Here is a 26,357-nt window from a genome sequence, read left to right as displayed (position 1 = left end):
AACTTATTCATACTTCAAATAATAATTAATAATACTATTTTGATAAAAATTAGTTATAAATTTTAAAGACATTTAAAAATAATAAATATTAAAATCAAACATGTTTAATATAACAAAATAGTAATTTGAATATAATAATATCAAGAAAGAATCGTAGTTTACTTTTTATAAGTAAAGTGGAAATAAATTAAGGTTATATAAATATTCAATAGCGATAGAACTTTTTCAATTCTTTTTGAATTTTTAAGATTCATCATACGTGGCGTTGTTACACCTAGGAGGATCCATTATATCTTGCACTCGATATAAGGCAACCCGTCAGTTCCAACCTATATACTTTGAATCTTTAAAATATTTAAAATAAGGTTGGAGAGAAGGTCAGCTATTGTTGTAATTATAATGGACAAGCAAGCTACATATATGGTAATAAAATTAATTCATACTTATTCATACTTCAAATAAGTAATACTATAAGGTCAAGTTTCCACCTATATACTTTGAATCTTTAAAATATTTAAAACGTACCTTAATAAAATGTACCGGTCTACTCCACTATCACCCGAAAAGCAGAGGTGTAGAGTCCAAAAGTAATATTTGTTAAGTAATTTAAAGTGAAAATGCATAGAAATAAGGAAAAAATTTAGCAACTAAACGGCACAGACGTACCTAGAACAAATGTCAATGGTCGTGGTGTATTTAGTTGCACCAAATATTATTTCGGATGCTCGATAGTACCTAGAACAGATGTAAGATTATAAGAGTAGCACCAAATATATTTCAGTTTAAGAAAATATAAAACTTTATCTATATCAGTACCAAATTTTAATTGAAGATTAAATGGCGACTTCATTGAACCAATACTTGCGGGAGGAGCAAGAAGCGATAAATGAAGCTATACCCTCAAAAAAATCTGCAAAAGCGCACATCTTTTCAAACCATTTCGCAAAAAATACAAAATCTTTTATGAGCATACAAATGACTTCCATCTCTGCAAAAAATTGTAAATACAAGGCACATAACACAATTAGCAAATCCGTCAATTTGTTTCTTCAAACCTTGACTTTCCTAAATTGCCCAAATCGAACACATTATCCTACATCGAAAATAGGTTTCGAATAAGTACAAGCAAATACTAGCATGCTCATTCCCACTCACACATGAATCGAGCATCATAGGAAATAATATCAATATTCTAAAGACGAAAGAAAAGAAAAACTCCAATACTAACAATTTCGTTTAAGGACAATGACCACCTCTTGTTCTCTTGACTCTCATCAAGAATTTTCAGCATGGCAGCAATTCTCTTCTTTTTGGTTCATTACCAACATTTCAGGAACATTATTTATAAAATTTCACAACCATCATTTTTATTAAGTTCTAGGTTTGGTGAACAAAAACAATATAATGAAAAAAATATCTTAGAACTTTTGACTTTGTCTCACAAAGCACTTCCTTTTTGGTAGTATGGAGGCTATGAAACTAAAAAGAATCCAACAGGAAACAAGTGAGGATAAAATGATTCACACAGAACTAGACATGAACAGGTTAACAACCCAATGTGTTGGTTCCCAAAAGACCATGAAAAATTACTCTCGCAAGCAAGTAAAGTGTCTTTTTCTTGCATGCTAAAATTCTTTTATTTGATTCAAAATGCATGAAAAGGAAAAATCAATATTAGGCTAGACTCTAGAGACAGTGAGGAGAAAATTAGAAAGAATCTTCACATAATTTCAAGAATGGTGAAATAGAACATAATGTCAATAAAGCGTAAATTCATATAAACTGGTTTTACTGCAGAGATTGAAAAACCAAACAACAGCCCAGTAAGCTCAAAACTCAAAAGGTCCCTTTCAGACGCAGAGCGATAAATGCAGTTTTAACATTCGATTACCGAGCAAATAAATGCAAAACTACCCCAGGACAATTCCAATTCAAAAATAAAAATAATAAACAAATGGATAAGAAAGCGGTCAAAGCACAGCCAATTTCTTCACATAACTGAAAGAAAATGAATAGAGGAATTCCACAATATAAAACGTGAGCAACAAGACAGCAATAAACTCTTAAATCAATCTAAGTCCACACTAAACACATAAGTTGGATAGAAACATGAAAAACAGACCAAAAGAACATCTAAATAACCAAAATATAACAATTTTATTATATAAAACGTGAGCAACAAGACAGCAATAAACTCTTAAATCAATCTAAGTCCATACTAAACACATAAGTTGGATAGAAACATGAAAATAGACCAAAAGAACATCTAAATAACCAAAATGGAATCACCATTATTATGTAAACATGAAAATGCACAGATTGAAACAAACCAACTTTGCAGGTGCAGAATCATACTCCACAAAACTCATAAACATTAACTTCTCCTAACCAGAATACCAACTTTATATTTACAGAGGCCTTGATGGAAACTAACATAAGCTGTTGATATATAACTTATCTAATAAGAATCACAGAATATCAGAAAGTAGTACGAGTATTTAGTATCAAGAGAACCATGTATTCAAAGGAAAAGAGCGAGAAATTGATAATGTATGCAAAACTTGGTCTATATTTCAAAACCTGGAATAAAGCTTTCATCTAGTACCAAATACATACATATATAGAGACACAAACACACAGGCATACATCTTCCATTACCTAAATCATTTCTTGAAAATAAAAGATAAGTAAGCTTCTACAGAAACTTGTGAAGGAAGCCAAATCGAGACAAAACACAAAAAGAGTGGATGAAATAAGCTTAAAATTTAGGAATGTAATTAAAATGTTAATTAAATGTTAGGAAAAACATTAAAAATTTAGGAATGTAATTAAATGTTAATTAAACATTGAAAACATAAAAGGAAAAACATGTTGAAAGAAACATAAATGTTAGGAAAAACATGTTACCTTGATTGAAATGGAAATGTTTTCTTGAGGGTTTATTTAGAGATGCTTGGGATTGATCTCTAATAATGTCGAGAGACTTCCCTACTCATTGCATTTGAAGAACAAAAGTCATTTTCGTCGACAAAACAATCAAATGAGTTCTAAAATAAACAACATTTAATGATTGGTATAATATTAATTATATTGCATAAAAACAGGTGGGAATAAACAAATAAAATGATTAAAAAAAACAGCCAGCAATATGGTATAACATTAACAGGAGAAATAGGACCAAGCTCAATACCATTAAAAGACAGTAACTTACATTGTATACATATTAAAAGACAGTAAGCTGTTGTTGCTCCAGTAAATTTGAAAGCTGTCCATATATTTGGGATCATAGTAGATCAAATATATATAATGTGACGCCCCAATTTTTGGGAATTCTGTGAATGTTGGCATAGGTTTAATTATGTTAGTGGGCCTCTAGAAGGCCCAAGCTTAAGATAGAACCCGGCAATTTTAGTTAATTTTTGTTCCATAAGAAAAAAGGGGTGAAATTATGAAATAGAACCTATGTGAAAATGTTTGAAAATGCTATAGGCTAAATTGAAGTGGCCAAATAAATAGGAGTGCAAAATAGGAGGATTTGCATGACAAACCTCCCATTTTACATGAAGTGGCCAGCCATCATGTTGTTGTAGACAATATGAGCACTTGATATCCATAATTCACGGTACAAATTGATAATGGGTTAGGTAAATGTTCCATGATAATGGATTAGGTAAATATTCCATGATAATGGGTTAGGTAAATGTTCCATGATGGGCATTTCATGTCTTTTGTATTAAAGAATTAAATGGATGAAATATGAAATTTTATTAAAAGAAAAAGGGGTGAAAAGAACAAAGTTTTGTCCATCTTTGTTCATCATAGCCTAAAGTTAGAGAAGAGAAAGGAGAGGAGAAAGCTCTTGAATGTTCGGTCACTTGGGGAAGAAAATTGAAGGTAAGTTCATGGTAGTTTGCTTTTATTTTGAGGTTCATGAGTTCTTCTTGATTCTACCTTAACTCTTGAAGCATATTTTGGTTTTTAGTTGTGTTGTGAGCATTTAGTCATGAATTAAAATGAAGGAAAGGTTGTTGTTTCATGTTCTTTTAATGAAAAATGGAAGATAGGTGAAGTTGAGCCAAACAAATGAGCATGCATGTGCCTTAGCTGCTAAGGGGAAAATTCGGCTAACATGTTGTGCTTTAAAATGATGAAATGGAGATTATACTTAAGTAAAATCATAGATATGTGATGATTGATTGGTGATATACATTTTTAAATAACAAGCACGCAAGTTAGGTGTGAAAGAGTGATTTGGTAATAAATCTGCTTGGGACAGCAGCAGTAATGTGACTTTGGAAAATCACCATAAATTTTGGGAGATGAATTAGAAGCTGAATAAATCATGTAATTAAAGCTTAATGAGTCTAGTTTCAAATGGAATAAACGAGAACATATTTTGAATTCTGTACAATGAGAAATTTGATTCGTAATGAAGAGTGGTCAGATTAGTCAAACATTGAAACATGCGAAACTTTGAGAAAAATCTGGTATTGATTGGCCAAACCAAAAATTCTGAAAATTTTCTGGATATAAGATATATGAGTCTATTTTCAAGGAAAATTAACGGAACTTGATTTGGAGTTTCGTAGCTCCAGTTATAAATGATTTAGTGACTGCTGCTCAGGAAGACAGCTTGCAGTGAAATTATGATTATGTGGTAAACATTGACAAAAATTTGTTAATGAGTTGCTTATTGATTTCTTATAAGCTTACTATGATCTGTAGGTGTGGTTGGCCGAATATTGTAAGGGGTTAATCGTAGTTTGTATTTGAATAGTTAGATTAACGTGTTAGTAATCCAATTGTAGGCGGTTCGTGTGTGGATCTCGTCAAGATATCGTCACAAACAGGTGTGTAACTAACACCCTCTTTCTTAGTCTGGATCGGCAAAAGTCGAAAAGCCGAAATGTCGAAAATCGGTATTTTGTAGATTTGCGAGTGAGCGAATGCTTGTGAGGTAAATCGATTAATGTTTTGGTAAGCTGCAAAATTTGGACGCAAAGTGCATGATTTTCGTGCCTCGATATTTTGGGCTTAATGGGCCAAAATTGGAATGATGGGCCAATCGGGCCCAATTCGTAAGAACCCTCGGTACATGATTACGTTAGTACGTGAAAAGTAGGAATATGCATGAAAAACCTAAAATAGATAAATTACTGAAATACCTTTAAAAGTGGAAAATTTACGTTTTACCCCTATTAGATAAATTCTTGAAATACCCCTAGGGTTAAATTGACCTAAATGCATGTTTGATTGTTGTTATTTCTTGCATGCCATGTTGTTATTATTTGATGCATGGGATTGGGATATTGACGGAGGAAATCTTGAAAGTGGCTTGTCCACGTCTTGGAGGCTTTGCCTCAATTCTTCGATAATCGAGCGGCAGAAGGTCGCAAGCTGTGAGTGTTTAATTTGGGTGGGTTGAGCTATTCCCACATGGAGTGTATGGCTGGTACGGGTGGAGTGTAGTGGTTGGTGGGTTGAGTAGTCTCCCCAAATGGGCTTGCATATGTTATTGATGTTGCATGTATTTTGAAATGGGCCTATGGGCCATATTGTTATCTGAATAAGGGGCTAAGGCCCAGTTTATTGTAATCTGAAAAGGGCTCTGGCCCAGTACCACTGTTACCTGAATGGGCTTAGGCCCAATAGGCTTGAGCTGACTTGGGCTTTGAATGGGTTTTCCTTACACACTGAGTTTCCCCAAACTCACCCCTTTTATTTTTATCCACGCAGGAAATCCCCAACCATAGTGGGCTTGGAGCTGTGAGGGAATTCGGAGTGGCCACCCGTTCTGAAAGTTTGATTTTCTTCTGGTGAACTGGACATCCTTTTATTTACGTTTGAAGTTTTGGGTTTTTAAATGTAATAAGGCCGCTTAATTATTTTTGATGGTTTTAATATGTATTACTAAGATAGGTAATATTTATTTTAACTGTTGAAATTAGATAGCTTTAGGGCGCGTTTTCAAAAACAACAGTTGATTTCAAAATAGCACGACAACAAGCAAAGCTTCCGCAATGAAAGTATTTTCCAAAATTAATCACTTTTCCTAAAAATGACTTAATCAAATCGGTTTCCTAGAAATATCCATGACGTTAAGGTGTTGTAACGCCCCAATTTTCGGGAATTCTGTGAATGTTGACAAAATTTCATGCTTTGATTTTGTCATTTGTGAGTGAAATTATGAAATAGGACCTATGTGAAAATGTTTGAAAATGCTATAGGCTAAATTGAAGTGGCCAAATAAATAGGAGTGCAAAATAGGAGGATTTGCATGACAAACCTCCCATTTTACATGAAGTGGCCAACCATCATGTTGTTGTAGACAAAATGTACACTTGATATCCATAATTTATGGTACAAATTGATACAAATTGATAATAGGTTAGGTAAATGTTCCATGATAATGGGTTAGGTAAATGTTTCATGATAATCGGTTAGGTAAATGTTCCATGATAATGGGTTAGGTAAATGTTTCATGATAATGGGTTAGGTAAATGTTTCATGATAAGAATATCATGTCTTTTGTATTAAAGAATTAAATGGATGAAATATGAAGTTTTATTAAAAGAAAAAGGGGTGAAAAGAACAAAGTTTTGTCCATCTTTGTTCATCATAGCTGAAAGTTAGAGAAGAGAAAGGAGAGGAGAAAGCTCTTGAGTATTCGGTCATTAGGAGGAGGAAAATTGAAGGTAAGTTCTTGGTACCTTGCTTCTATTTTGAGGTTCATGAGTTCTTCTTGATTCTACCTTAACTCTTGAAGTATATTTTGATTTTTGGTTGTGTTGCGAGCATTTGGTCATGAATTAAAATGAAGGAAATGGTTGTTATTTCATGTTCTTTTGATGAAAAATGGAAGATATGTGAAGTTGAGCCAAACAAATGAGCATGCATGTGCCTTAGATGCTAAAGGGAAAAATCGGCTAACATGTTGTGCTTTAAAATGATGAAATGGAGATTATGCTTAAGTAAAAATCATAGATATGTGATGATTGATTGGTGATATACATGTTTAAATAACATGCATGCAAGATAGGTGTATGAAAGAGTGATTTGGTAATAAATCTGCTTGGGACAGCAGCAGTAACGTGACTTTGGAAAATCACCATAAATTGTGGAAGATGAATTAGAAGCTTAATAAATTATGTAATTAAAGATTAATGAGTCTAGTTTCAAATGGAATAAACGAGAACATATTTTGAATTCTGTACAATGAGAAATTTGATTCGTAATGAAGTGTGGTCAGATTAGTCAAACAGTGAAACATGGGAAACTTTGAGAAAAATATGGTATTGATTGGCTAAACCAAAAATTCTGAAAATTTTATAGATAGAAGATATATGAGTCTATTTTCAAGGAAAATTAACGGGACTTGATTTGGAGTTTCGTAGCTCCAGTTATAAATAATTTAGTGACTGTTGCTCAGGAAGACAGCTTGCAGTGAAATTATGATTATGTGGTAAATATTGACAAAAATTTGTTAATGTGTTGCTTATTGATTTCTTATAAGGTTACTATGATCTGTAGGTGTGGTTGGCCGAATATTGTAAGGGGTTAATCGTAGTTTGTATTTGAATAGTTAGATTAACGTGTTAGTAATCCAATTGTAGGCGGTTCGTGTGTGGATCTAAATCGAATATATCGTCGCATAAGCAGTGTGTAACTAACACCCTCTTTCTTAGTCTAGATCGGCAAAAGCGAAAAGTCAAATGCCGAAAGCGGTATTTTGTAGATTTGCGAGTGTGCGAATGCTCGTGAGGTAAATCGATTAATGTTTTTGGTAAGCTGCAATGTTTGGATTGCAAAGTGCATGGTTTCGTGCCCTCGATATTTTTGGGCTTAATGGGCCAAAATTGGAATGATGGGCCAACGGGCCCAATTCGGTAAGAACCCTCGGTACGTGATTATGTTAGTACGTGAAAGTAGGAATATGCATGAAAACCCTAAAATAGATAAATTACTGAAATACCTTTAAAAGTGGAAAATTTACAATTTTACCCCTAGTAGATAAATTATCAAATACCCTTAGGGTTAAATTGACCTAAATGCATGTTTGATTGTTGTTATTTCTTGCATGCCTTGTTGTTATTATCGATGCATGGGATTGGGATATTGACGGAGGAAGTACTGAAAGTGGCTTGTCCACATCTTGGAGGCTTTGCCTCAATTTATTGATAATCGAGCGCAAGGCTACAAGCTGTGGAGTGTTAAATTTGGGTGGGTTGAGCTATTCCCACATGGAGTGTATGGTGGTACGGTGGAGTGTAGTGGTTGGTAGGTTGAGTAGTCTCCCAAATGGGCTTGCATATGTTATTGATGTTGCATGTATTTCCAAATGGGCCTATGGGCCATCTTGTTATCTGAATAAGGGCTAAGGCCGGTTTATTATAATCTGAAAAGGGCTCGGCCCAATACCACTCATTACTGAATGGGCTTAGGCCCAATGGGCTTGAGTGACTTGGGCTTTGAATGGGTTTTCCTTACACATCGAGTTTCCCAAACTCACCCTTTTATTTTCATCCACGCAGAAATCCCCAACCATAGTGGGCTTGGAGTTGTGAGGAATTGAGTGGCCACCGTTCTGAAAGTTTGATTTTCTTCGGTGAATTGGACATCCTTTTAATTACGTTTGAGGTTTTGGGCTTTTAAATGTAATAAGGCCGCTTATTTATTTTGATAGTTTTATATGTTTTATTAAGATAGGTAATATTTATATTTAACTGTTGAAATTGGATAGCTTTAGTAGCGTTTTCAAAAATAGTAATTGTTTTCAAAATAACACGAAAACAAGCAAAGCTTCATAATGAAAGTATTTTCCAAAATTAATCACTTTTCCCAAAAAAATAACTTAATCGAATCGGTTTCCTAGAAATATCCATGACGTTAAGGTGTGGCAATGGCGGTATACATGTCTAGGATTGGATCCGAAGGGAGCTTGGTACTTAAGCGATCCGATGGACTCACCACCTCTTTTCGGTTTCCTACGGTGCATGACTTCCATTCACTTTAACCCTTAATGAATTAATCTTTTGAACATTAAGTACGATTTTCTGGACTTAGAATGGAAAAAAAAAATTTTAACGTTTTTGATGTGGCATGCCGGATCCGGCCATAACTTCTGGGCCGGGTTTGAGGTGCTACAGGTGTGGCAATGGCGGTATGCATGTCTAGGATTGGATCCGAAGGCAGCTTGGTACTTAAGCAATCCGATGGACTCACCACCTCCTTTCCGGTTTCCTACCTGGTGCACAGCTTCCATTCACTTTAACCCTTAATGAATTAATCTTTTGAACATCAAGTATGATTTTCTGGACTTTGAATGGAATTTTTTTTTAACGTTTTTGATGTGGCATGCCGGATCCGGCCATAACTTCTGGGCTGGGTTTGGGGTGCTACATATAAGCACTAACAATATTACTATTAATGCCAAAGACCGTTTTTTACTTTCCGTGAGAGGAGTTGATCCCTCAAACACCAAGTTATCCACAGTTTGCCGTAGAGAAAAGTGAATAAATGGGAAAACCAGAACCAAATGAAGAGCAAATATAATTCAAAGCAGTGCTAAAACGAATTCCCAGATTCCTATCAAAATTGGTCAAAACATCACCTTCGAGCTTATTGTATATAGGTTGAACATTGAAATGGCAAACATATGCATTAGTCATAATAGGGATAACTACTAGTAAATCCAAAATTGCCATTTTTGATCCAAAATCTAGGCTCCTCCTTGGAGCCTCTATCTTCCCTTCAATAAGCTTAATGAATGCAACAGCAAAACAAACCACAATTAAAACAACAGCGAGAGCTATCGAAGCAGCCAAAGTCATGCTCAATGAATCAATCCTATCTAACACGCAAAGTGGAGCAAGAAAAACAACCATAACAACCAAAACCAATAACTTCCTATGATCCCGAAAACTAGTCCTAACCACTGATCGAAAACCCCAATATGACGAATCGAACCAGACATAACATCACCCAGACATTACGAACCGAACCAGTCCTAACCACTGATCGAGAATCCCTAAAACAAGCCCCAGAACCTTCATAGTAGCAGGTAAAGCCATGATTCCAGCACCAATAATTGTGGTGGTTCAATTAAAAACAGCACCAGAAACACCAGACCCGATTTTGGGTTTACTTAAAACAATGGTATAATCATCGAGATCAACATCAACATCAGTATCAACATCATTAATCTAAAATCCCAAAAAAAATAAAAGCCAAGTAATACAGTAACTACACATTAATCTAAAGGGGACTAAAAAACTAACCATTTCAAACCCATGAACCATCGACCGTCGACGAGAGGAAAAGGAAAACAAGTAAGGGATTTGGGAATGGGGAGCAGATTAAGGAAAAAAAGGGACTTGGGGAAAATGTTAGGGATTTCGGGTTTGGGGAATTAGGGGATGATTTGGGGAAAAAAAAGAGGTTTTGTTTTAGGGATTTGGGAAGGAAGATGAGATGGGGGAAAAGGACTTAGCAAAAAAATGAAACCGATTTCGGGTAAAGGGCATAAACCTCAGGAGAGAAAAAACGACGCCGTTTCAAATAAGAAAAATTTGTGGCGTTTTTAGCAACGCGCCGCTAATAAGACCTTTTGCGGCGTTTTCAGCAAAGCGCCACTAAAACCTATTTTATCTACACAATAAAACGACGCCGTTCTAATACGCGCTGTAGCGTTTATTATAGAAACGCCGCTAAAGCCACTACTATTCAGAGGAAACGACGCCGTTTTACTGTAATCTATAATGAAATTTTGTGGCGTTTTCTAAAAAACGCCGCTATTTTCTATCTTTTGCGGCGTTTATAAACGCCGCTAATACCTGAATATTTTATAGAAATTGATCAAAATTTAAAACTATATATTTTGAATTTCTTTTAAAATATGTATAAACCCTAAAACCCTAACTATAGTTGAAACTTTAATTTTGATTTAATACACATTTTAAAATACATATTATGTATGCATATAAATTAATTAATTAAATAAAAACATGATCTTCATTTATTATATCAATAACGTGTAAATTAATATTTTACAAGATCTAGATCAAATTACAGTTCATGTACACAATTGCACACTAAACCACTTTCCATATATATATTTATATATATTTTAAAATAATATTTTATATATATTTATCTTATATACATTTATCTTCTAAATTAAAATCCAAAATTATACTCTAAATTTGAAACCCTAAACCCTAAACCTTAGACCACAAACAAAAAACCCCTCACCCCAAACTTTAAACCCCAAAACCATTCGGTAACCCCTAAACCAACCATAACTCCTAGACCATAAAGCCCAAACTATAAAATATACTCTAAAAAACTGTTAACCCTAAACCATAATAAACATATTTTTGGGAATTCGTGTGGCCAATGTTAATGTAGTACAAATTAAAACACATATATATATATATATGTTTATATTCTTATATTAAATAATATTATGAGTACGTATATACAAAATAACATGAATCTTAGTAAAATCCAAATGTTCTTGATTAATATCTAGCTAATAGTATCATTTTCTTAAACCCTTAACCTAAACTTAATTTTTAACATATTTTATTTCAGACATTCTATTTAATCTAAATATATTTAAACAAAAAAATAGATAATTAAAAATACACAATATCATTATTATTTATACAAAGTTACATAACTTTAATAAAACAATTAATTCTCTATTGGAACACTCTAGTTATAATGTCCACTCAGAAGATATTTCTATGTTATATAAGCTTGGAATTTATACATAGTTCAACAAATGCTAATTCCACATTCAAAATCACCCTTTCTTAATAGCATCCCAAGTAAGAATCGGAAAGGAAATTATCTCTTAAGAAGTTAATAATTGTCCCACTCTAAACTTTAACCCTAACCTTTAAACCCTAAATCATAATCCATAAACCCCGAATTCATCATAAACCTTCAAATACTAGTTAACTCCTAAACCTTAAACCATAGTTAACGATCATAATTAAACCTGCTTAAACCATATATCTTAAACCATAATCCTTAAAATATAATGATAATTAATTTAATATTTTAAATTCAATATTATCTCTTTTATAATTATATAAGAAAATATTTAATATATTGTATAATCATAAATTTTAATAATTATTGTTTTAGAGGTTAGAGATTAGTGTTTATGATTCTTTTTGAGGTTTAGGGGTTATGGGGTTTTTAGCGGCGTTTTACCTAAAGCGCCGCTAATGCTCTGGTTTTTAGCGGCGTTTTACCTAAAGCGCCGCTAATGCTCTGGTTTTTAGCGGCGTTTTACCTAAAGCGCCGCTAATGCTCTGGGTTTTAGCGGCGTTTTACCTAAAGCGCCGCTAATGCTCTGGTTTTTAGCGGCGTTTTACCTAAAGTGCCGCTAATGCTCTAGTTTTTAGCAGCGTTTTACCTAAAGCGCCGCTAATGCTCTGTTTTTACCGGCGTTTTTTTTGGAACACAGCTATTGCTCTGAATTTTAAAATTTTGGCGGCGTTTTTTAATAAAACGCCACTAAAAACGCCGCTAAAGCCCTATTTTCCTGTAGTGTTGATACCATGTTAAGATATCGATTGAAAAGATAAGAGAAAATAAAATGCTTCAAGTCCATCATTCTTGCTACTACAGCTTGATTGTAATATAATGGGTAGGTAGTAACTAACTAGCATACTTAGTACTTAATTACAAGGAACTAATCCCTAAATACAAGGAGCTGTTATAACAACTTATTTACCAACTTCAACAAAAACCAAGAGCAAAACGAAATGGTCCAATGAAAAGCAATCAGGCCTTATATGAATAGTAGCCCGCAGTGAAAAAAAAAATCCAAGATTGAAGAAGTTAGCCATGGAGAAGAAGATGAAGATTGAGACCTAGGACTGATACCATGTTAAAATGATACTCCAAATGTAAAGAATACATCAAAATCTTATATCATTGAATTAATTACTTGTTTTTTATACTACTTAGCTAACTACCTAACTAAGTAACTAATCCTTAACCACTCAACAACTAGCTAAACTAATTTCTACAAGCTTAGTGTTTATTTTTATTATTAATCATATCTTTAGTTATTTAGTTTTAGTTTAATTGAATTTTTTATTTAGCCTTTCACATAATGTTATATTATTCATATGAATTTTAAAATAATTTTATGTGTTGAATTTTCATTTGCTGATTTGTTAACAATAAGTACAATAATAAAATACATATTGATAGTTCAAGTACCATATTAAACATTTTTAAAGTACAAGTACCAAATTGGACATTTTATGAAAGTACATGTGCCAAATATGCATAAATCCTAACTTATTTAAAATATGTAAGATTATCTTAATAATTTTATTAACTAAATTAATATCGAATTGATTCATAATACTAATTGACATACGCATTTATATATTTTATCAAAACCATGTGTTTTTTACCTTGATATAATGTATTTTAATTATTTTATGTTCTCTTCGTTTTTATTATCATGTTAGTAATATAAATTTATTAACATTAGTAAATCATTTTATATATAGTTTGGTACATTCTTTTATACATGTCGTGTTAATGATATTTTCCGTATTTGGTCATATTTTACAAAGCTTGTTTTTCCTTTTAATTATTTTCCAAAGTTTGTCACTTTGATACAATTTAGTGGAATAATTTTGTTCTAGTATTGCGTTTCAATTTTATCTTAGATTTTATATAATTTATCATAATTATTTAATGTATAACAAAAATGTGTTTGTAATATTTTTACGTGTATAGTTCATTTTATATAAATTAGAACACTTATGGCAAAAGGCGTTCATGGGTCGGGCTACTATTGACTCAAGGCCGACCAAAATGTGGGAGGGTTTGGACAAAAATATAGGCCCGAAAAATGGGCTTGGAGAAAAAAATAAGGTTCGTTTAAAAAATGGGCCTGGCCTCGGGTAAGGTATTTTTAGCCCGGGCTGGGCCTGCTCGAATTCACTAAATGACAAAAAAATCTGCATTTTCTAAATTTTTGAATGTTATTTTCTTGTTGTTTTCTCCCTATTTTGCTACCATTTTACTATTATGTTGCTACTATTTTGTTGTTATTGTTTGGATATTGTATAAAACTTATTTTATTGTTAATTTTGTTATTATTTTAAAGGCATTTGTTAATTTTTTATTATTTTAGAGGCATTTGCTTGTTAAGTTGTATCTATCTTAGTGCTATATTAAGTCTACAAATTTTTAAAATTTATTTTGAATTTGTTGGGAAATATTTATATTGATGTTTTTAGTATTTTTGATATATTATTTATATTTAAAAATAATATAAAAATTATCTGAGATGGCCGAGCAGTGCCAAAGCCCAAATTTTAGCATTTTTATCAAGGTCGGGCTTGGGCAAAATTTTAGACCCGGCCCGGCCTGGGCCCAATAAATAGGCATGATTTTTTAGTTGAGCCCAGCCTGGGCCATCAACACCTCTAAGCTTAGCTGATCCATTACGAATAATGGAAATAAAAATTCAATAGCTTGACCCAGACCAGAAACAATCTGCTTCTGTCCAAATTTATCAGTTGCCATAGATACGTCTTAAATTCAATCACTACCTTTCTACAATGGATGGATCTACAAAACCAAATCAAAATTCCCACTTGTTGCTCAGGATTTTCTACCTCAGCCTCGGCTTCGGCTTCGTCCATACGAAGCCTTTCGAACCTGATTTCAGTGTACAATCCTCCATGTCGAAACCATTTTTTTGTTTGAAAAAATAGGGATCGACTTTGGAAACGAAAATGAAAGAACGGGAGTCACCACCAATCTTTTTTGATGAGGTGTGATTGGGTCACCTCAAATTAGTCATTTTAATAAAAGTTAAGATTCACTAAAACGATAATTTTTGGTCTTCGAAAATCAGAGAGTGAGTTCGGGAGTCGATTACGCACGAGGAAGGATTAGCACCCTCGATACGCCCAAAAATTTGTACCTAGTTGATTAATTAGTGTCTTAGTGTCGAAAGTTAAAAATTTGAAAGACTTCAAAATACGATCCCTCTTTTTGTAGAAAACTCGAACGTTAAAGACATTCTTATCTATAAGTAATGAAACGTCACATCCAGTAAGTTTGGACGCAATGTCTCGAACTTTTGAGAATGAATCTATCTTTTACTTAAAATTCATGTATTTTTATCCCTTTTTTTAATGGTATTCAATTATTTTAGAGTAAATGAGAAAAATCGAAACCCAGTAAGTTAGGGCACGATATCTCGAACTTTCAAATACCGAATATTGCCTTTGTTTGCAAATATCTCATCTCGAGGTAACAAGATGTCATATCCAGTAAGTTAGGACATAGCACCTCGTATCTCTGAGAATAAGTATTTTATTCAAAACTCGTGTTGCGATTTAAAAAAGAATATGTCGTTTTTTAGGTTAAACAAGAAAAATCGAAATCCAGCAATTTAAGGCACGATTTCCCGAATTTCCAAACACGTAATATTGCTTTACTTTAGAAAGCACAATTGTTGTGTCGAGTAGAAGACTAATGAATTATGATTTTATGGCAGAATGAGAGAACAAATTATAATGCTAATATGTGCAACAAAGAACGTAATAAAAGTAATAACGTAAATAACAATGACAAGTGCAAAATAATCAATAAGATAAATAATAGGTTAAATAAAAACAATAAGTGAAAATACAAAATTATTTGATAAGATAAAAAGGGCTCGAATAACAAATAATAAAAGGCTAAGCAAATAAATGTGAGAATAATCACTACAGGAAAATAGACTTTTAGCGGCGCTTTTTTAAGCCTTTAGCGGCGCTTTTATGCGCCACTAAAACCTTTAGCGGCGCTTTCTAAAACGCCGTAAAAAACGCTGCTATATGTAACGCCACAAAAATTTGTGGCGTTTGTTGGAAAAAACGCCGCTATAGGTCAAGGCTTTTAGCGGCGTTTGTGGGAAAAGCGCCGCTAAAGGTCAAGGCTTTTAGCGGCGTTTTTGGGAAAAGCGCCGCTAAAGGTCAAGGCTTTTAGCGGCGTTTGTGGGAAAAGCGCCGCTAAAGGAGCGGCGTTTGTGGGAAAAGCGCCGCTAAAGGTCAAGGCTTTTAGCGGCGTTTGTGGTAGAAGTGCTGCTAAAGGTCAAGGCTTTTAGCGGCGCTTTTTTTAAAAACGCCGCTAAATTTGGCAGATTTGTAATATTTTTTTTACCAATATCCAGCCCTTCCTGCATTAAAATCCAACCAAATACAACAAATATAATATAAAATGCTGCCAAAAACAGCAAATTTAACATAAAAAATACAACCGAAATTACTAATTCTAAATGATACTTCAAATTTAACTAAAGATATATGATATAATTAATAATAAAGTATAATTTAAAATTTTTTTACAATAATGTTAAACGTGACAAAACTTAAAAACATTCTTACAATAAGAAAACTAATGTCTAAGACAGTGACTTTTGCGATTGTTGAAACATATGCATCATCTGCTGAAGCTGTAGCTGGAGGTCATCGTACTTTTTGCTCTGTTCTGCTACCATCGCTCGTGCCTCTGCCTCTCTCGCTGCAGCCGCTGCCTCCCTCTCTGCTGCCTCTGCTCTAAGTTGTTGCTGGAGTTCTTCATATTTTCGTTGAACCTCGGCAATTTGCTCAACCGTGTTCGCTTGCATCTGAGCTATCTGGTCTCTTAACCTCTGAACTTCAGCTTGAGCTTGACTTCTGGAAGGCATGTATTCTTTGGGAGCCGGATCCAAAATATTGGGTCTGGGTAACACGGATCCTTGAAATCGAACCCGACCGCACCTTTCGGGACCCAAAACTTGAGGATAATTCATTATCAATGTTCTCAAGATTAATGAACTATCACTCAAGCAATCGCTTCATATTCCGCCTTCTTCTCCTTTAGTTTCTCCTAAAAAATCAATTAAAGAGTTAGAAACGAAATATATAATAAAAAGAAATGCAACATAACTTAACATTTTTTAAAACTACTAATGATGAATTGAATTAAACAATTATAATTAAAGATTATAAATATTTAGAATAAATCAAATATTGTTAAGTGAATATACCATAATTTCTCCGACTTGGATGTCATAGGAGATCCATCTTTCTTCCTATCGTAATCTCAAAAAGTCGAAAGCGTCCAACTTTCTGTCGGATTTGACTTCCTACAATATAGTAGTAAGAATATTATTTAATAATAGAAAGTTATTAATATTTGAAAGAATTAATAAATTCATAATACCTCGGCCTCATTCTGAAGCAAAACTTCTCGACCTGCCGTAATGCGTGAATTTTTGTTTTTGCTCGCTACTTGTTCCAACTCGCTCACGGTCCTACATAATAAAATTATTATTACGTATATAGTAAACACTATATATAAGAGTTTGGAAACACGCAATACCTCTCCTTTCTTTGAATTCCAAAATCTAACCGCATCTTCCCATTGATACCTCAGCATTCCTGGCGGAACATTTCTCAATTTTTCCTCGAGGCTTATGTCTTTCTTAAAATATTGTTTCTTTAAAGTGCTTTTATTGTCTCTCCATCTTTTACCTAATGCCTTCTTAATATAATCATCGGAGACTTCTAAAGCAAATCTCTCCTAAAAACATAAGTTTAGAATGTAAATATAAATGAAACTTAAACCAAAGTATTATAAATTGCATTCACATTTTGTTACCTTAATATTAGCGAGAGCCCGATTTTTGTTGCTATTAGGCATGTGATGCCATGATTAAGTAGTTGATGGGCAACATATTTGCATTTCGTGCTAAAATGCCCAAATAGCCTGCTAAAAGTCGAGCTTCAGATCCAACAGTGACCATGAGTATTTCTACTTACTTTAACACGCTCAACAGGATCTAAGTCGTATAAATCTCTAAGTAGCGTCGTCCTCGAACTCTGCGCGTTCCACCACTTTCAATTTGAAAAATGATATACTATTATTATAGTAAAATTGACAAATAATTCAATAATAAAAGTCAACACATGTAAAATGAACATAATATTACTTTGAAATTCTTCAGCTCATCAAGTGTCTCCAAGCACATTCAAGATCCAACAACCTGTCTGCTGTTCACTATTTCTTTCTTCCGAATTTGGAGTATTCGGACAATACTTAAATCTCGTACTCTTCTTCTACATTTTTCCCGCAATACACATAAAATAATTAAAGTTTTAGTAACAAATTACAACAATAGTAGTACATATAAAATAGTTAAATTATATAACATGACAAAGATTAAAATTATAATATTACATATAATTAAAAATTGTAAAATCGACTACATCATTATTCAGTAAATATCTTCATCCACATCATGTCGAACCCATTGATGTTGTGTATTAGTACTAGGATATTTTCATCTAAGTTTTGTTCGGAAAAGGTAATGTTTCGATCTTTCGACGATGTCATCTCTACTTCCATTACCCATGTCAAACAAGTCTCTAGGGGTGTTCTGGAGTACAACATACCAACCCTCATCAATTGGATCTTTCGAATAAAAAACTTGTTTCACTTGAGAGGAAAATACATATGGCTCGTCCATCAATTGTTGTCCAGTGTGAATCAAGCGAGAGAAATTCACCATTGTAAACCCAAATTGATCTTTTTTAATTCCTCGAGCAGTATTAACATCGCCCAATCACACGAAATAAGATAACTTTCCATCTGCCATAGTAATCCAACTCAATAATGTCGGTAAGAAGTCCGTAATACTCCACATTACCCTCAACCGGATTACTATCCCTAGCACTAGCATAACTTGTAATTGAAGAATTAACAACAACTCCACAATTTTGAGTTCTCCTCATTCTCTCGCGATACTTTGTATGAAATCTGTATCCATTGATGAGGAAGGCACTATATCTTTTTATTACTCTGTTGGGACCTTGGGAAAGCCATTTAACCGTCATTGACGTCCTTCCCACTCCAAACCTATTGAATCGAAAGTAAATTAAATAATTAACAATGTATTATGTAAAAACATTCTTATTTGATTAACTAAATTTCGCGATTATATGTAACTTATTAACTTTAGTTACATACCGTTTGACTTAACCATTCATGAAAAGATTCTGTGAATAACTTATTAATCTCTCGATGTTGTAATCTTCGAGAGCGTGCACGAGATCTCAAAATTTGTTTGTACTCACTATATTAAAAACAAGTTTAATTGGTTAGAAGATAAACAAATCAAAACGACGAATACGTAAGACAATTTTATAACTTACTTGCGCAACGATTCAATTGAATCGTGGTTAAAAAGTACATATCGATGTGCCTGTATCCACGATATATCATCTAATTCTACAATTTTAACTTTGCCGATTGGTTCTCCATAACTTTGAAATAAATAAGTTTCGGCCAAGTCATTATCATTGAGCCTAGCATTTCTACTTGGTCTATTCAATCGTGTTTCAGCATCTTCTAAATATCTAGAACTGAAGGTCATGCACTCTTACGCCAAGTAGCCTTCAAAGAATTGATCCTTCCGGATAACGCTTATTGCGACAATATGACTTCAATTTGCTTAGGAACCTAAACACGATATACAATATTTATCAAAAGCTGTAACTAAATGTATAGAGGTTTAGGGTTGAATACTTGAGAAATAAATTAGCACCTTTCTATAGGATACATCCATCGATAAAAAATCGGTCCACCAAGGATTGCTTCGTGAGGGAGATGGATTACCAAGTGCACTATAATAGTGAAGAAGGAAGGTGGAAAGATCTTCTCTAAATTGCATAAAGTCAAAGCCGCTTGATCCTGTAGTTTCTCAAGTTCTTCGACATTCAAAACTTTGCCACAGATAGCTTTCATTATATTGGATAGTTCAATTATACAGGACGTTACATTTTTTGACATACAGCACCGTAAAGCAATTGGGAGTAAATCTTGCATCAAGATGTGGTAATCATGTGATTTTAATGAATATAATCTTCTATCTTTGAAACTCACACATTGAGATATATTTGAAGCATACGCATCTGGGACCTTTATATCCTTCAACACCATGCAGAAAACTTCTTTCTCTTTCTTTGACATTGAAAAAATAGAAGGCGGCAACCGATATTTCCCATTCGAAAGTACTTGAGGATGAAGATCACGCCGGATTCTCATGTCAACTAAATCAAGTCGGCTCTGAAGATTTTCTTTTGATTTTCCATCGACATTTAAAATTGTCCCAATTATGTTCTCGCAGACATTCTTCTCAATATGCATGACATCAAGATTGTGGCGTAAAATGTTGTGCTCCCAATAAGGCAACTCAAAAAAAATACTCCTTTTCTTCCACAACTCCGCCTCATTAGGATCATCCTCTTCGTCAGATTCATCATCAGATTCATCCCTCGATCTTCTCCTTGTTTGCGTGATAGGTGGTTGATTCATCTTCCGTAACTAAAGTTGATATCTTTTAACATAAACAAGATTTCAGATCCAACGGTGCCTTTCAGAGCTCCTCTGTACTCTTGATCAAGAGTCAAATAGAGTCCTCTGAAATCTAAATTTATGATTTTCATCTAACCACCGACGATGGCCCATGTAAGAGAACTTCTTCCCATTATACAACCACTTGAACAATTTTTGCAAGACAACAAGGACGAGCATAACGTCCTTTAGTACTCCAACCCGATAAATTAGCATAAGCCGGAAATCATTAATTGTCCATAATAAAGTGCACGTAAATTAAAGTTCTCCTTTCTCAATACATCATATGTCTCAACACCGACCATAATTGTTTTAACTCTTCAATAAGTGGCTGCAAATAGATGTCAATATCATTTCGGACCTTTCTCTCGAGGATAATCATTGATAAAATAAATGAAGATTGCTTCATGCAAATCCATGGAGGCAAATTGTAAGGAACAAGCACTACTGGCCAAATCAATGTCTGAAGTACTCATGATTTTAAATGGATTAAAGTCGTCATTGCTAGCCCAAGCCTCACATTCCGAGGATCGCTTGCAAAGCTTGGAAATTCTTGTCAAATGATTTCCAAGCTAAAGAATCCGCAGGATGTCTTAAAATCCATCATCGGTCCGTTGATCATTATGCCACGTCATAGATTGGCTATCTTTGAGGACATGAAAAGCCTTTGAAGTCTTGGTATCGGGGAAAATATCGCAAGACCTTGGTGGCTTCTTTCTTAATCGTGCCCCACCTTCATCCGTATTCACATCTTCTGTATTACTATTCATCCAACAAGACTTACCGCAAACATGACAAGATTGTTGGTTTTTTTTATCACCCCAGTACAACATGCAGTCATTTGGGCAACTATGAATTTTATCGTACCCAAAGCCCAAATCTTTTATTAGTCTCTTCATGTCTTGACAAGATCGGGAATTTTGCAAACGGAAACATCTCTCTTAGAAACTCTAGCAACATTGTAAAAGAGTTTCGGTCCACCCTCCCAAAACATTTTAAATGAAATAGACGAATGCAGAAGGACAATTTCGAATATTTTGATCCCTCGTAAAGTTCTTCATTCATTTCATTAAGTAAATTGTAGAACTTAGCCGCTTCTTCATTTGGCTTCTCATTAGGTGCACTTGTTCCCGTTTCGCAAAAAACATTTCCACCAATATTACAATCCTCAGATATAATAAAATCAAGTGGACACGATTGCTCACCATGACTACGCATATTAAATGCATCCCGCAACATATCTTCCATGTCATCTTGTCTAACATACTGATGGTAATCAGTATCAGGATAAGTCGGATTAATCGTTGAAGAAGTTCCACTAGATGTACACTCTCCATGGAAAATCCATTTTTATACCCCGAATAAAGCCATCAACAATTAGATGTTCAGAGACAACTTCACGAAAATGCCGTAGATGTTGCCACACTTCTTACAGGCAAAGAATCATATTCTCTTGGCTTGCATTTTGAAATGCAAAATTTAGAAAAGTTTGTACTCCATTTTGATAGGCATTGCTTACCCTTGACAATTTCATCCAACTCCTATCCATTTTGTAGTTCTTGAAATCTAAAGTTGACAACATATTACAGTTACTTAAATGTTCTCAATTGATTTAAATCATATCATTATACTAAATATCAAGTCTCTAATGGGTATAAACTAATTTAGGCAAGACGTTGCGAGGATTTTCGACTATAGATTTATGTATTATGTAAGTTAAGTAAATTTTGTAAACTAGTTATGTATGATATGATATATATTTAAGTATTATGTAAGTTATGTAATTTATGATATGATATATATTTATGTAAATTATATATTTATCTAAGTTATGTAAGTTATGTAAATTATGATATAAAATATATTTAAGTATTATGTAAGTTATGTAAGTTATATATTTATCTAAGTTATATAACTTATATAAGTTATGTATGTTATATAAGTTATGTAAGTTATATATGTTATATAAGCTATGTAAATTATGATATCAAATATATTTATGTATTATGTAAGTTTTTATTTCACGATGTGGAAAATCACATGGATAATACATATCAAATATCAAGTATCTACAGGTAAGTAACGGATTAAATAATATTTAATTAAATAATATTTATAAAAATTATTTTAATTAAATAATATACATGTCGTTCGCTTTTATTTGACAAATCACATGTGCGTTAAAATAGTCCACAATTAATTTAATTTATGTTTTACAAGTCATCTTTTCTTAAGTACATATTAAAGCACTGTGTGGACATCCGTATTTAGCTTAAAAGCTATGATTTAGTTTGAATAAAAGTTTAACTTAAATGGTAAAACAGACGATAATATTTGTAATAAAACGGAGAATAATATTTGTGATAAAACGGACGAGAATATTTCAATAATAATTTAAATTTAAGTTAAAACTATATAAAATATTTTATTAAATATTTGTATATTAGATGGGACATATTAAATTGAAATATTTGAATTTTTAAGATTCATCATACGTGGCGTTGTTACACCTAGGAGGATCCATTATATCTTGCACTCGATATAAGGCAACCCGTCAAAGTTTCAACCTATATACTTTGAATTTTAAAATATTTAAAATAAGGTTGGAGAGAAGGTCACTATTGTTGTAATTTTGATAGAAAGTAATTATAACTTTTAAAGAAATTTAAAAATATTAAATATTAAAATAAAACATTATTAATATAAAAAATAGTTATTTGAATATAATAATATAAAAAAGAATTGTAGTTTAATTTTTATAAATAAATTGGAAATAAATTAAGGTTATATAAATATTCAATAGTAAATGAGCTCGATACAACTTTTTCAAGTCTTTTGAATTTTTAAGATTCATCATACGTGGCGTTGTTACACCTAGGAGGATCCATTATATCTTGCAACTCGATATAAGGCAACCCGTCGAGTTTCAAATTTATATACTTTGAATCTTTAAAATATTTAAAATAAGGTTGGAGAGAAGGTCACTATTGTTGTAATTTTGATAAAAAGTAATTATAACTTTTAAAGAAATTTAAAAATATTAAATATTAAAATAAAACATTATTAATATAAAAAATAGGTATTTGAATATAATAATATAAAAAAGAATCGTAGTTTAATTTTTATAAATAAATTGGAAATAAATTAAGGTTATATAAATATTCAATAGTAAATGAGCTCGATACAACTTTTTCAAGTCTTTTGAATTTTTAAGATTCATCATACGTGGCGTTGTTACACCTAGGAGGATCCATTATATCTTGCAACTCGATATAAGGCAACCCGTCAGTTTCAAACCTATATACTTTGAATCTTTAAAATATTTAAAATAAGGTTGGAGAGAATGTCACTATTGTTGTAATTTTGATAAAAAGTAATTATAACTTTTAAAGAAATTTAAAAATATTAAATATTAAAATAAAACATTATTAATATAAAAAATAGTTATTTGAATATAATAATATAAAAAAAGAATCGTAGTTTAATTTTTATAAATAAATTGGAAATAAATTAAGGTTATATAAATATTCAATAGTAAATGAGCTTGATACAACTTTTTTCAAGTCTTTTGAATTTTTAAGATTCATCATACGTGACGTTGTTACACCTAGGAGGATCCATTATATCTTGCACTCGATATAAGGCAACCCGTCAGTTTCAACCTATATACTTTGAATCTTTAAAATATTTAAAATAAGGTTGAGAGAAAGTCAGCTATTGTTGTAATTTTAATGGACAAGCAAGCTACACGGTAATAAATTTAATTCATACCTATTCATACTTAAGTTGAATCAAATAATAATTAAGTTGAACCAAATATTTAAAATTAATTTGGAAACAAAATAGTTCTACTCCAAAGTAAGTAGCAATTAAATCTTTACAAAATCGCAACCCCAAAATATTAATTTTCCAAAATCATCATGATAAAACTATTATTGATTAGAATTTTGAAATAAAGCCTACCTTAATAAAACGCACGGTCTACTCCACTCTCACCAGCAAACAGAGGCTGGAGTCAAAAAAGTAATATTTGTTAAGTAATTTAAAGTGAAAATGCATAGAAATAAGGAAAAATTTTAGCAACGAAACTTGTACGTACCTAGAACAAATGCCAATGGCTGTGGTGTATTTAGTTGCACCAAATATTAATTCAGGTGCTCGATAGTACCTAGAACAGATGTAAGATTATAAGAGTAGCACCAAATATGTTTCAGTTTAAGCAAATATAGAAACTTTACCTATATCAATTTTGCAAGTGCCCACTTGTACCAGGATCAAAGACACTGCCAATGAAGCTATACACCTTAGCAAAATATGGCAAAACTGCACAGTAAACACATAAGTTGGATAGAAACATGAAAAGAGACCAAAAGAACATCTAAAAAACAAAAATGGAATCACCATTAGTATGTAAACATGAAAATGCACAGATTGAAACAAACCAACTTTGCACGTGCAGAATCATACGCCACAAAACTCATAAACATTAACTTCTCCTAACCAGAATACCAACTTTATGTTTACAGAGGCCTTGATCAAAACTAACATAACTGTTGATTTATAACTTATCTAATAAGAATCATAGAATATGCAGAAAGTACCTGAGCATTTAATTTCAAGAGAACCATGTATTCGAAGGAAAAGAGCCAGAAAATGATCAATGTATGCAACACCTGGTCTATATTTCAAAACTGGAGTAAAGCTTTCATCTAGTACCAAATACATACATATATAGAGACACAAACACACTAATTCATACTTAAGTTGAATCAAATAATACTTAAGTTGAACCAAAACATAAAAACTTATTCATACTTCAAATAATAATTAATAATACTATTTTGAAAAAATTAGTTATAAATTTTAAAGACATTTAAAAATAATAAATATTAAAATCAAACATGTGTAATATAACAAAAATAGTAATTTGAATATAATAATATCAAGAAAGAATCGTAGTTTACTTTTAAAGTGGAAATAAATTAAGGTTATATAAATATTCAATAGCGATAGAACTTTTTCAATTCTTTTGAATTTTTAAGATTCATCATACGTGGCGTTGTTACACCTAGGAGGATCCATTATATCTTGCAACTCGATATAAGGCAACCCGTCAAAGTTTCCACCTATATACTTTGAATCTTTAAAATATTTAAAATAAGGTTGGAGAGAAGGTCACTATTGTTGTAATTATAATGGACAAGCAAGCTACATATATGGTAATAAAATTAATTCATACTTATTCATACTTCAAATAAGTAATACTATAAGGTCAAGTTTCCAGCCTATATACTTTGAATCTTTAAAATATTTAAAACGTACCTTAATAAAACGTACCTGGTCTACTCCACTATCACCAGCAAACAGAGGTTGGAGTCCAAAAAGTAATATTTGTTAAGTAATTTAAAGTGAAAATGCATAGAAATAAGGAAAAAAATTTTAGCAACTAAACGGCCTATACGTACCTAGAACAGATGTAAGATTATAAGAGTAGCACCAAATATATTTCAGTTTAAGAAAATATAAAAACTTTATCTATATCAGTACCAAATTTTAATTCAAAGATTAAATGGTAGCTTCAGTTGAACCAAATCAAGATCGGAGGAGCAGAAGCGATAAATGAAGTCTGTACCCTCAAAGAAAATCTGCAAAAGCGCACATCTTTTCAAACCATTTCGCAAAAAATACAAAATCTTTTATGAGCATACAAATGACTTCCACATCTGCAAAAAAATTGTAAATACAAGGCACATAACACAATTAGCAAATCCAGTCAGCTGTTTCTTCAAACCTTGACTTTCCTAAAGTGCCCAAATCGAACACATTATCCTACATCTTAAAACAGGTTTCAGAATAAGTACAAGCAAATACTACCATGCTCATTCCCACTCACACATGAATCAGAGCATCATAGGAAATAATAT

At 32.5% G+C, this 26,357-nt stretch overlaps 1 long non-coding RNA gene and 1 pseudogene across 2 annotated transcripts; one reads left to right on the top strand and one right to left on the bottom strand.

Annotated features, from left to right (window-relative positions):
• Positions 1-833: 833 nt before the first annotated feature.
• Positions 834-25,061, bottom strand: LOC128283967 (amino acid transporter AVT6E-like; annotated as a pseudogene).
• LOC128283578 (uncharacterized) lies at positions 3,708-5,885 on the top strand. 2 transcript variants are annotated; one of them, XR_008273955.1, is made up of 3 exons: positions 3,708-3,894; positions 4,809-4,850; positions 5,737-5,885. It is a non-coding gene; the product is annotated as an uncharacterized LOC128283578 (long non-coding RNA). The 2 variants fall into 2 exon arrangements; XR_008273956.1 differs by lacking the exon at positions 4,809-4,850.
• Positions 25,062-26,357: the final 1,296 nt, after the last annotated feature.

This window comes from Gossypium arboreum, chromosome 11 (assembly GCF_025698485.1).
Source record: "Gossypium arboreum isolate Shixiya-1 chromosome 11, ASM2569848v2, whole genome shotgun sequence".
NCBI classification, from domain to species: Eukaryota; Viridiplantae; Streptophyta; class Magnoliopsida; order Malvales; family Malvaceae; genus Gossypium; species Gossypium arboreum.
This window is presented reverse-complemented; position numbering and strand designations above follow the sequence as displayed.